This window comes from Macrotis lagotis, chromosome 1, assembly GCF_037893015.1.
Source record: "Macrotis lagotis isolate mMagLag1 chromosome 1, bilby.v1.9.chrom.fasta, whole genome shotgun sequence".
Classification (NCBI taxonomy): Eukaryota; Metazoa; Chordata; class Mammalia; order Peramelemorphia; family Peramelidae; genus Macrotis; species Macrotis lagotis.
Genome location: NC_133658.1, coordinates 441899930 through 441913661, shown reverse-complemented (window position 1 = coordinate 441913661; position 13732 = coordinate 441899930). Strand labels below are relative to the sequence as shown.

Below are 13732 nucleotides of genomic sequence, written 5' to 3'. Positions count from 1 at the left end.
ATTGAATTTACTACAAATTATATTACCAATCAACAATCTTAAAAAAAGTCTGGTACTGTATAAATTATGAGATTCTGATTAAAGGAACAGTCAAGAAAGAATCCAAAACAGTGGAACTCATTAACCCAGTATTTGATAAAGAGTAAAGGAAAAATTATTTTGAAAAGATCCTACAATTTCATTTAAAAACTAGAAAATCCTGGAAAGATTTCTTGCTGAAATTAGACTTAAACCAATACCTTTATACCATATTCCATGATGTATACATACTATATAGATGCCTAAACTTTTGATCTTAAGATGTTGCTATTAAAAATTATAAGAGTCAGATCATGTATCTCTTACAATTGTTGGTAAGAGGTGAATTCTTAACCAAATAAGGGAGAAACATAACTCCAAAAGTGATAACATTTTATGATGTGAAACTGAAAAACTTCTGTAAGAATAAAATTAACAAATCTAAGATAAGAAAGCAAGAGGTTGAATTGGGGGAATCTTCATATTACCCTTTTCTGATAAGACATATACAATTAATATTTATATCATAATTGTGTATAATATATGATCAAAACATCCTCTCCAATATATATATCCACAAATGCATATATTTACATATATTTCAGTATATATCCAAGTATCTAAGCCCCACAAGCTATCAACAAACAGTTCTTAAGGAAAGAATTAGGGGGCAGCTAGGTGGTGCAGTGGATAGAGTATTGACCCTGGAGTCAGGAGGACCTAAGGTCAAATGTGACCTCAGACACTTAATAATTACCTAGCTGTGTGACCTTGGGTGAGTCACTTAACCCCATTGCCTTAAATAAAATTTAAAAAAAAAGAGTTAACTAGGAAAGAATTGTAGTGCTTAGCATAGTGGCCAGCATGTAATTTGCTCTTTTTTATTTATTCTTTTTTGCAAGGCAATGGGGTTAAAAGACTCGCCTAAGGTTTGTATCAAGTGTCTGAGGCTGGATTTGAACTTAGTTCCTCCTGACTCCTTGGCTAGTGCTCTATCCACTGCACCACCAAGTTGTCCCTTGACATAGTATGCTCTTAATAAATGTTTGCAGACTATCAAATAATTAACAACCAAGTGAAAGAATAGTCTAGATTACTGAAAAAAGAGAGAAATGTGAATAAAGAACAACCCTGAGGTTTCACCTAACATTGAAAATTGACAACATGCCAAAAGATGAGAATAGTCAGTGTTGGAGGGGTTGTGGAAAGATAGGCAAATTAATATCTGTTGGTGGAGTTATGAATTTGTACAATCATTTCAGAAAGCAATTTTAAATTATGAAAATAATTTGACTAAAGTATCTATATCCTGTGACCCAGTGATTCTATTCCATAACTTATATCCCAAGGAGGCTATTGATAGCAATTACATAAATTGTCATACCTTTGTATAACTTTAAATTACTAAGCTCTGGCAAGAGTTCTATGCCAGGAGTAAAGTCTCCAGAGAATTTGTGGAGGAGATCCTTTCAGGATGGAAGAGAGAATTTCTTATCTCTAATCAACTAGCATCAACTTAGATCATCAATAAATTTGAGTTTTTAAAAATCTTTTATCCAGTTTAATATGTCTGAGAAGAGATAAGTCTATCATATCATAGTTGACCTATCACATAATGTTGTTACTGTGTATAGTGTTCTTCTGGGTATGCTCACTTCACTTCACTTAGACTTTACACACTTTCCAGGTTTTTCTGAAATTCATCTGCTTAGGATTTCTTGTAGAACAATAGTGTTCATATACTATAACTTATTTAGCTATTCCCAATTGATGGGCAGCTTCTCAATTTTCAAATCTTTGCCACCCCTCAAAAAGAGCTGCTATGGATATTCTTTTAAATATGGATCTTTTCCCTTTTTTATGAGTGGTTTTTGTTGGATCAAAGGGTATGCACAAAGGGTATAGCCCTTTAGGCATAGTTCCGAATTGCTCTCCAGTTAGCATATGTTTAGAGCCTATTATGGGACAGTCACTGTACTAAATACTGGGGATACAAAGAAAAGTAAGAAAAAAAATCCCAGTTTCTACTCTCAAGTGGAGCACAGAATAACCTATAGACAACTAATCTACAAGCAAGATATACACAAGATACATTGAGGGATAGTCTAGACAAAAACACTATGATTAAAGAGGATTTAACTTGCAGACTTCAACTGAAACTTGAAGGAATCCAGGGAAGCTAGGAGGTGGAGATAAGGAGAATTTGCCAGCCATTGCTTGTGGCTGGCAAAATATGTGGAGGGGAGTATAGTATAAGAATCCTGGAAAGGTAAAAAGAGATCAATTCAGCAATTAAATAGATGATTTTATATTTAATCCTGGAGATAATAGGGAATCATTAGAGTTTATTGAATCAGGGGAGGTGACATGGTCAGACCTTTAATTTTTTTTTTTAGGTTTTTGTAAGGCAAACAGGGTTAAGTGGCTTGCCCAAGGCCACACAGCTAGGTAATTATTAAGTGTCTGAGACCGGATTTGAACCCAGGTACTCCTGACTCCAGGGCTGGTGCTTTATCCACTATGCCACCTAGCCGCCCCCTCAGACCTTTGATTTAAGAAGATCAATTTGACAGGTGAGTGTAAGATGGATTGTAATGGGGAAGAGACTTAAGTCAGGGAAACTAAACTAAATGATACTGTAATAGTCCAAACAAGAGTTTGGTTTTGTTTTTGAATCTATCACAGTTATTAAATGTAATCATTGTCTAATAAATGGTTATAAAATAGTTTCATTGAACTTTATGATAAATGTGCTTGGTGTTCTAGTAGGCATGATGAATACATGATTTATACTTAAGTATTCTGAGTATCAAAAACAAGACATTATCTTGTTAATTAAAATAATAAAAATGTTTATGTATTTTCAAGCATTACAAAATGTTCTCTTTGCAACCCTTGGATGTAGGTAGAACATTCTCTCCATTTTTATAAATGAGGACACTGAGGTGTTAAAAGATTAACTGACTTGCCTACTTTCTAGAACTAGGAATTGGGATGCAAACTTCATGCAGTTTAATCATTTTACACATTCTGTAGTAATTTTGAATTAGTCTTATGACCTTCAATGCTTTACCCAAAAATAATTTGACTGCCTCCCAAGGATGTGCAAGATATGGTTTATGGAATTCATCTCATGAATTTATAGCAGAGTGCTCTAAACTCCTCTTTCTGAGACATTAAAGAATTTTATTTAGAGCTGATATTCTATTCAGGCTGAACTGTTTTGTTTTCAGTTTCTTTCCAAAGTCACTTGATTCTTTTCTTATTTTCATTTGCCTCCGTTTCCTTCCAGTTTTACTTTCTTTTGTCTAACTTTCTTTTTAAGAACTTTACTATCAATGTCACTAAACAATAGTCCAAGTTGGATGAAAACAGATTCAAAAAAAGGCAATGAAGATGAGGATATTTTCTATATGGAGAAATAAAAAGCAGTAATAGATGGATACATTTATGTATCTATTTTCTATGATTTCTCCTGCTACTTGGAACCTCTGTAAACACAAAGTCCTGTCTGGAATAACTTTTATAGCTCTGCAGGATATTTTCTGTGAGTCAAGAAAATCAAACTGTATATGTTCTACTGAAAATTGTAGTAAGGCCATGATACCTAGCCTAAGTCTTTTGTTGGGAACATACTCTTCCCCATCTAAATTAGCGGGGGAAATCCCAAAACATACTTTGCTTCTTCTCTTTTAACAGAACTTTGAAAAACTATCTGATCTAATCTTGATGCTGCATTCAGAGCATTTCAGAAAGCCATTTGTTTAGACTGGTTTAAAAATTCTTCAGAGATAAATCTACAGCCCTCTCATCAATGTATTCAGCTATCATACAACCCTTTGCAAAGTCATTCTAATACCAGGGCAACTAGGTGGTGCTGCTGATGGAGCACTGATCTTGTAATCAAGAGGACAGCAGTTTGATTCTGGCCTCAGAACCTTGACCTGTTACTAGTTGTGTGAGCTTGGGCAAATCAATTAACCCTGATTACCTCACATCTAGGGCCATCTCCAGTCATCCTGATTCATATCTGGCCATTGGACCCAGATGGCTCTGGAGGAGAAAGTGAGGCTGGTGACTCAGCACAGCATCCCCTCACTCAAATTCAATTCATGTGTTTGTCATGGCATCACCTCCCTGATGTTGTGGTCTTCTTTGAAAATGAAGGACAAACATTCTAATATCCGACTTAATTTTTTTTCTGTTGAATTAATCATTGCTGTTAGTCCAAAACTAAAGGATTTTTTTCTTTAGTTAGTGTATACTGTTGAGTCTCTGAGATGTGACAAGTGTGGAGTTTCTTAAGTAATAAATCTGGAAAGATTTGAATTTCTTGTCTCTTTAAGAAGTGGGATGTACATCATTTCATTCACTTGGAGGGAATTCAGATATTAGAGGAATTATAGAATAAGGGAGAAAATTTCAGTCAATGGAGAAAGAATGTCCTAAAAACAATGAGAAGAGAACTTTGTTGACTGATAGAAGAGGATTGTTAGTCTGTTGTTTTATAATACATATTTATCTTTATGTATAATTTTTATAGGAGTACCTTTTCTTTCAGACACCAATGCTACTTCAAAAGGCATCCAGAAATAAAATTATAGTATTTAATACTTTTTTGAAGTACCAAAATGACTCAAAATAGAAAATTGCATATTTTTAATGAAATTGCATATTTTAATGAATTGCATTTTTTTTGCCTTTGTTTGTTTTTGCTAGGCAAATAGGGTTAAGTGACTTGTCCAAGGTTACACAGCTATTAATTAGTGTCTGAGGTCAGATTTGAACTCAGGTCCACCTGAATCCAGAGCTAGTGCTCTTTCCACTGTGCCACCTAGCCACACCAAAGGCTGCAATTTTTAATGGGAAAAAAAGCAGTATCAGAAGTCTTGATTTCTCAGTTCTTTCCCGTTCTGCTTGCATGTGCTTGGATAAATCATCTAACTTTTCTGAGTCTCAATTTTCTCATCTGTTAAATGTGCTACTTGTACTTTTGCATTTTTACATTTTTACAAAACCATCTCATAGTGTTAAAATGCCTTGAATCTGTAAAGTGCGCCATACATATAATCTCTCTTAGCTACCTTACAGGGTTTTTAATAAAGATCATATGAGATAATAGATTTAAAAGTGTTCCTACACTATAAAATATTAAATAATAATGGTATGGGGAATGGAGTATACTCAGCAACTCTGTCATACAGATTAGTCAAAAATTAGTTATTAGGAGTCTTGTTTTATGTGAAATTGTACCTTGGACTTTATTTGATAACTATGTGAAATCAAGACAATGGTAACACAAGACAATTATCTATCTTTATGTTAAATATTTTTCTTGCTTTATTTCTGTATGTTTCTAATAAAAATGAGGTTTCTATTTTTCAGTTGTTTTACTCACAGGAAGCTTTTGTGTTAACTCATCATTCTACTATGATGAAGCCAGCATAACTAGTGGAAACAATCTTGCGTGTCAGTTCTAGTTCTGCCATTTAACAAGTTATGTTAGCAAAGCATTTTGATTTTTTTTAAACAGAACAAAACTGTTTTGAAGTAAAATTATTGTTTTGTTGTGTTGTTTTATATCTAATACTGCAGGGTTCTCTTTGTTACCACATCTTTTCAACATGTCCCTTGAGATTCTTGAATTTTTCTCCATATTATTTTTCTAGTCTATAAATTAATACATTTGCAGTTTGATAAGTATGGCATCAAATAAACAAATAATTTAGGTAGAATTGTCCTACATGCCAATGGCTTTTCCTACCTATGCACAATTAATATTTTTCAAATTATTTGGGTCTGACTTTATTTCTATAAATATTGATTGATAGCTGTATTTATCACTTGTTTTTGTAAGTATTTAATACATTATCAAGTAATTTTGAATGAAATTTCTCTTTCTAACATTTCCTTTTGGGTTTAATTGGTGATATATAGAATTGATTGAGGGTTTTTGTAGATTTATTTCATGCCCTACAATTTGCTTGAAGCTAACATGTCAGTGAATTTTTAGTTGATTCTTTAAATTTTTTTAAGTACACCATTGTGATTTGTAGAGTGACAATTTTGTTTCTGCTTTTTTACTTAATTCTTAATTTGTTTTCCTTGTATTATTGCTAAAGCCAGTATTTTAATAGTATGTAAAATAGGAGTAGTGATAATATCCATCTACATTTTTGATTTATTGGCGGGGGGGGAGGGGGAAGGATTCTAGTTTATCTCTTTAAGAAATAAAAGGTTGGGGGTGGCTAGGTGGTGCCATGGTGCAGTGGATAAAGCACCAGCCCTGGAGTCAGGAGTACCTGGGTTCAAATCCGGCCTTAGACACTTAATAATTACCTGGCTGTGTGGCCTTGGGCAAGCCATTTAGCCCCATTTGCCTTGAAAAAACCTAAAAAAGAAATAAAAGGTAGTTCACTACTTATCATTTTTAGGAAATGTCTTTAATATTCCTTTATTTGATAGTTTTTTTAAAGAAATAGGTATTGTATTTTCTAAAAAGTTTTTTCTACATCAATTGATAAGCTAAAATTTAAAAAAATTGTTATTAATATAGTTGTCTGTTTTTCTAATATTAAGTCAATTACATTTCTGGTTCTAATCTTACCTAGTCATAGTGTACAATCTTTGCCATATATTATTTTGGCTCTTTGGCTAATAATTTTATTAAAATTTTGTATCAATATTCATTAGTGATAATGATCAATAGGTTTTTTCTGTCTGTACACTCTGTTTTATGTATCAAGATCATATATGAACTGAATGCTAAAAACAAGCAAATAATCATTTTTAAAATGGTCATAACTGTGTTGTGGAAAAAATATGACAACATCTTTTCTTTGGCTGTTTTCTTCAGAGTGCATAGAATTGAAATTAAAAGGAGTCCCTTGTGAATCCATGTAATCTTGAAAGAATTTTGTTTTTGAAGTTGATTTATGTGATCAAGATATTCTGAAATTGGATTTTAAACAATCTTCATTTCTTATTCTATAGATTTGAGTATTTGATATTTTTGTAAATGCTTATTAGTATCACTTATGTTGTCAATTTTATTGGTATATAGTTGGATACAATAGGTTTTGTTCATAGATTTTTTTATTTATATGTTGTGCATTCTCCTTTTTCATTTTTGATGGTGGTAGTTGGTTTTCCCTTTGTTCTTTTTTCTTAATCAAATTAACCAAAATATTGTGTTTTTAAAAGAAACTAATTTATTAATTCATAGTTTTATTAATGTATTGTTTTGATTTTCAGGATTTCTATTGGTTAACTGTTTGAGGTTTTAAAATATGTTGGTTTTTAGGCACAATGAATAGAGCACTGGCCTTAGAGTCAGGAGGACCTGAGTTTAAATTTAGACTCAGTCACTTGACACTAGATATGTAACCCTGGATAAGTCACTTAACTCTGATTGTCACACCAAAAAATAAAAGTTTGTTTTCTAGGATTTAAAGTTGGGTTCTAATTTATCAATCTGTTATTTTTTGTTGTTGTTGTTAATTAGAATCTGATGTATCTCCCAAATTTTGGCATACTATCATTTTTTTTAAAAAGTGCATCTTGGGGGCAGCTAGGTGGCACAGTGGATAGGGCACTAGCCCTGGAGTCAGGAGGACCTGAGATCAAATACGACCTTAGTCATTTAATAATTACCTAGCTGTGTGACCTTGGGCAAGTCACTTAGCTCCATTGCCTTGCCAAAAAAAAAGTTCATCTTTGATATGTTCAATTTCTTTCTTTGAAATTGGGTTATTTAAATTATCTATTTCATATTCTTCTAATATTGGATCATTTTGTAAATATTTATCTGTTTCCTAATAGTACTTTATAATTGCTTATTTCATTCTTCTTCCCCAAAATACTTCTGCTAATTTGAAGGAAAAAAAAACTAGAGGAATGCTACAGATATAGAATGCTTCATGAAACTTTAAAAGATGTTTTTATTGGGCAGCTAGGTGTTGCAGTGGATAGAGCACTGACCATGGAGTCATGAAGACCTGAGTTCAGATCTGACCTCAGACACTTAATTGTCTAGCTGTGTGACCTTGGGCAAGTCACTTAACCCCATTGCCTTAAATAAATAAAATAAATGTTTTTAATTGATGTTTTTTGATTTATGCATTACAAAGTTGCCCCCTATTTCTCTCTATCCCCCTTCTAGTAAGTCATTCCATATAAAAATAGCATTTTTTAAAACTGTAAAAAAGAGAAAAATCAGCATAAATGATGAAAATTTCCTAAAAGTCTAAAGATATAAGCAATGTACCACATGTATGCACCTCTCATTTCTACAAAGGAGAATTGTAGCATGGGGTTAGAGTTCAGATAAAAAGCATCTTCCCATACAGAGATAGCTTTTTTTTAGTTTTCTAAAGAGTTTAATTAAAATGAGCTTAAAACAATCAATGCCTTCAGCCACTATTCTCTACATCCAGATAAAAGTTTAATTAGTACCAACCCCATACTTAGCAGAGTTTAATTTTCCCAACATTTAGCAATGTTTTTAGAACCCATGCACTGTTACAGCCTTTTATAACCAAGCAATGTAGGGTTATTCTTCCTTTTTCTGTTCCAAGTTTTATCCTGCCTCACTGTCAGAGACCTGTCACGAGAGACTGCCACTGCAGTGACAAGACTGCCAAAGCATTCTTTAATGCAAAATGGATAGGAAATTTAGGAAACCAATGGCTGAACTTCATAGTTATAATTCTGGGGAGAAGTGGGACAAGCAATACAATCAACTCAAATCTGCAGTTAAAAGAATCTAATATGGGGTTAGACCCTGAAATCTTATAATGACATGGAGAAATCATGATAATCTGCTACTAATAATCATTTATAGTCTTTTTAAACAAATTAAAACCCCAAAAGAATAAAAGGACTCACATTTATAAAAACATTTCACTTAGCATAGAACCAGGGTGAACTCAAATTAAACCTGGATTTTCCTAAATGTTATCATACAGAGCTTCACTTTTTATAATTGCAGCTATTTTGCATTTTACAAAAGAGCTATTTAATTTTTTTTTATAATGGGACTCACTTTTACCAGACAGTTTACTACTGGAACTTTTAGAGAGGAATCCATGGTTTATCATAGCTTCCTGCAAGTCTTTTATAAGAAATCTTTCTATTTAAGAAAAACTTGCTCAAAACTTCACTTTAGTCTATCTTACTTGTGGTTCAGGTTCCACAGAACTGGGCAAACCCTTTTCCATTCCAAAGTATCCAAAGATATAGATGCCCAGGGGTCAGAACACTATTGATTACCAGGCTGATACCTCTTATGAGAATTACAACTTAAACTTTCATTCAAATGTAGGCCATGTAAATCAAATCCTTTTGTTCAAATGCTTACAGTAAACAATGCAGTCAAATAACAGTCCTAAAACATTTTTACCAAGTAACTACTGGAACCAAAATTTCGTGAAGCCCCTGGAAGCCACCTGGATGTTTATCACTCAAAGCAAAGTCTTCAAGCCTTCAGATTTCTCTCTGAATCTTTCAGGAGTCTTTTGTGATCTCCCAGTGAGCTGCTAGGGAATGACATCGTCTCTGTAACAGTTCTCCTATCATGTGGATTCTGAGTCTTTGCTGCCAGGAGAGGGCTGGTGGGGACTGCTGGGTGGGCTTGTGCCCGGGCATCTCAGAAGCACTCACCAGGCCTCCCGGGAAGGCCGCCTCCTCGTGCAGCAGCACCTCAGCCTTCACCCTCCGGGCTCGGAGGCCGGTGCCGGGCCTCCCCAGAGGCCCACCCGTAGGCCCAAGGCATGGCGGTGAGCGCAGCAGAGAGAACCAGAGATAGCTTTAACAAACTTTATTACTACTCTTAAGGTAAGGGTGAAAACAGCTGCTAACAAGAACAGGCTTAGTGTGTGGCTTCCATATCTGCTCTGGGCACCATAATGTAGTGGAGGGATGGTCAATATGATATTAATGAGTGACTATACAGTAAAATGAAGGTATTTTCTGGATTACCCAAAGTTGGAATGAGAGGTAGACAGTAGGAAAGAAGGATGTGAAGTAGGGAAGTTAACACAAAAAATACTATTACACCAAAAGACTGAAAGTCATCATCTGGATCAAAAGCTCTGACAAAAGTGGTCAGTGGTTAGGTAGATCATAAAAAAAACTTAATGGATTGTTGCTGGATGCATTGGAGTGCACAGTGGATCAGGATCATGGTTATAGCTCTGCCTCTCATACAAAGGAATGTGGTTTGGAAAGCACTTCAGATATATCCCCTCAGGTGTTTAGAGCTGGATGATGCATCTGTTTGTCGCCAAAGTTAACTGCTTCAGTTCTTAGATGAGTTCAGTGTTTTGCTTCTACAAGTGGGTATCCAGGGTGTGGACATGAGCACAGTAATGTCCTTGCAAAAAGTGGAAGCACCTTTGTGGCCCTGGATTTGTTCACTTCCACTGCATGGTCAGGATTGAAAGTCAATTAGAAGCTGATAAGCTTCCACAGGAACAAAGCCTATGGAGTGGTTAGTCTCAATCAGGCTCCAGAGTTGCCTGTGGGAATAAAGCAAAGCAAGGGGTGGGTCAGACCTTTCCATTCCACAGTTGATATCTTTTCTTACTGGCCTAGATCTAGTGACATGCCTGTCAATGTACCCACTGTTCCCTGTCTCATTATCCTGACTGAGATCCATGTAGCATGGCTTACTGGCACTTACTGGATTACTCCTGTTACTTGTGAGTTCCTTAGTTACATGTAAAATCTATTTTTAACATTCATTTTTAAAACTTTGAATTCCAAATTCTTTCTCTTCCTTACCCCTCATTGAGAGGGCAAGCAATTCCATATAGAATATACATGGGAGCCACTACTTCTATGACCATATTTGGTTGCATGGTACCAATAAATTCCCTGAGCTGTAAATTGGTTTTCCTAGGGAAAGTAAATGAGGCCTTGGGAAGGATCAAAGTGGAAGATGGCTGGTTTGCCAGTATTCTATCAGAATGCTATAGCATGCAAAATAGAATCAATGCCTCCAATTTGGTATGAGTTCTACTCTGTTTTAGTATGATTGTGTAGTAGATCTGGGTGTTACTTAGACTGAAAAAGGTTATTGTTATTTTTCCTTTAATCTCAAAGAGAACTATGACTTTCATTCATGATTAATTTGCAAGTTGAATTGGATTTAAGTGAGACAGGGTTGTACAAAGTCAGTAAGCTCATTCTCTCTCTTCCTCACTGGCTTCTGTCAGACAATAAAAAGCAGAGTAAGCAGAGTATTTAACTTCAGGGTTATGCTCCACCAGTTTTAACTCAATTTTCTCTTCCTTCTACCTCTCCAGTAACGGGGTGGAATAATCTACCTTTGTTGTCCTGTCATCCAATTCTCATCCATGATTTCAAGAAGATGTAGCATGTACAGCAGACACACCTAAGTAAAATTGTCTTGGCAGAAGGGCAGGTTGAAGGTAACCTACAGGACTCAGACCTGATATCTATCCCAAGGAAGTGAAGACTTGGTGGAATGGAATAATGAGAACAATTTGGTCCAGTGACCATGAAGGTGACCCAATATTTAGAGTTTGGCTAGATATAGAAGATGCCAAGGTCATTCATTGCATGAGTTTTATATACATATGCAAATATATTTTACAGATGTATACTCATTTATTTTATACGTACATATACATGTAGATGCATACATAATAAGCATATATATTGTTTTAATCAGACAAGATCTGACCTCTCTCTCCCACCCCCAACTCTCCATTGAGAACACACAAAAAAATAAAACTTATCACACATATGTAAAGTCAATCAAAACACATTTCCACATTGACCATGGTCTAAAAAAATTGTTTCATTTTGCATTCTGAATCCTTCACTTCTCTATCATGAGGTAGGCAACATTACACTGATGAGTTCAGTAGAATGGTATTCTACCATATTTATATACTATCATTTGTTCATCTATCTCCCAGTTAATAGGTATCCCCTCAGATTTCCATTTTTTGGCACCTCAAAAAGTACTGAAAACATTTCTGTTATATTCTTAAAATTGTTTTTGTCTAGGAGCAGTCCCTCTCTTAATCTAAAATCCTTCTAATTTCTCCTCCCCTTCTTATTCTTTAGATGCAAAACTGTGTATGCATACACAAATATGTATATATATATGTGTGTGTGTCTTTACATATTCATATGTATAGTGATACATATATGTGTGTGAATCTATACATTTTAATCAACTTTCTCATTTTCCCAAAGCAAAAAAAAGACAAACAAAAATTCTCACTGACCAAGTCTAAAAAATTATGTCTCAATCTGTGCTCTGAGTCCATCATGAATCTGTCAGGAGGGGTTGGCATGTTTCATTATGAATTCTCTGAAATTGCACATATAATATATACATATCATGTGTTTGTATATATATGTACATATACAATATGATTATATATATATATATATACACACACACACACAGAGACACACACACACACACACACACACACACACACACACACAGACAGATAGATAAAACTTCAGAATGCTGATCAAGACCAATCAGAATCAATGAGGATACATAGTGAAACAAGGTAGCCCCTTCTTGAGAATAAACTCAAAGCACAGACTGAAACTTTTTTTTTTGAACTGGCCAATGAAGAATTTTGTTTTCTTGATTATTCATGTTTGCAACTGGAGGTTTTGTCCTTTTGCTTTTCTTAGTGATTGGGGGTGAAGGAGAAAAGTGGGAGGGAGAAAAGGCTTATTTTTGTTTGAAAAAAATTAAAAATTTATATTGGAGGTCTATGTGGTATAGTTTAAGAACTATCTAAGTAAAAACTTTGATGGGTGTCTTCATATTGGTTGAATTTGGGATTAATACCGATGAAATAATTAAATTATGACATCAAATCATAGAAACACTAATACTTTGTTTTTTCCATTTCAAACTGTTTACTTAAAAAACCCAGTTTTGTAATAAATACTATATTTTGTTTTAAAAGCTACCCTGATTTCTATGCTTCTTTAGTCTGTTTTCTTTTATTCTCTGCTGTGCACTTAAAATTTTTTTTCTTTCTACCTCAGCACCCCACCCTAGAGAAGGCTACAAAAAAAATAAAAATACATATATGCAATTGTTAGAAGTAATTCATTTGGACCCCTACTCTATTCCAATCAGTATTAATCAGCTTGATATTCTTCATAAATTATTTAGGGATAGATAGGAACTTATAATGAGCTTCTAACTTTAATGTGGTGTTAACTAATTACCAAATTATGAGATGCACTTGTAAAACCATGAGAATACTGACAAATATATTTTCAACCTGTTTTACTCAAATTCCATGTCTAAACCCAGCATGGGTGAGATGCTATAAAAGTTCCCCCCTTCTTGGACCCCCTCCCTCCCACTATCTCTGGACCATTCTCTCTTGTCCAACATTAGCAGGTGACCATCTTAAGACCATTTTATAACCACTTAGTAAGTTGAGATACTCCACCCAATCTGTGGCCCCTTTGCTGACATGCAATTTTTGGCTCTCAAAAACAAGGTCTATCAACCAATGAGATTCTGTATTTTGTCATGTCTCTTTTGCATATTTGGGTATCATACCCTGTAAACACAAGTTACTGGAAGAAGGGGGCATCTAATATTGCAAGGAACGTGTAAGGTCCACTTCATTAGAGTGGAACAAAAAGTGCCATTGGAACAAAGTTCTGCCTCAGTCTTTTTTATTGTAGGTTGGTC

General features: G+C 34.5%; 1 pseudogene; it reads left to right on the top strand.

Moving 5' to 3' along the window:
• Window positions 1-9592: 9592 nt before the first annotated feature.
• Window positions 9593-13732, top strand: part of LOC141504462 (protein C-mannosyl-transferase DPY19L3-like) — a 95123-nt pseudogene continuing 90983 nt past the window's right edge.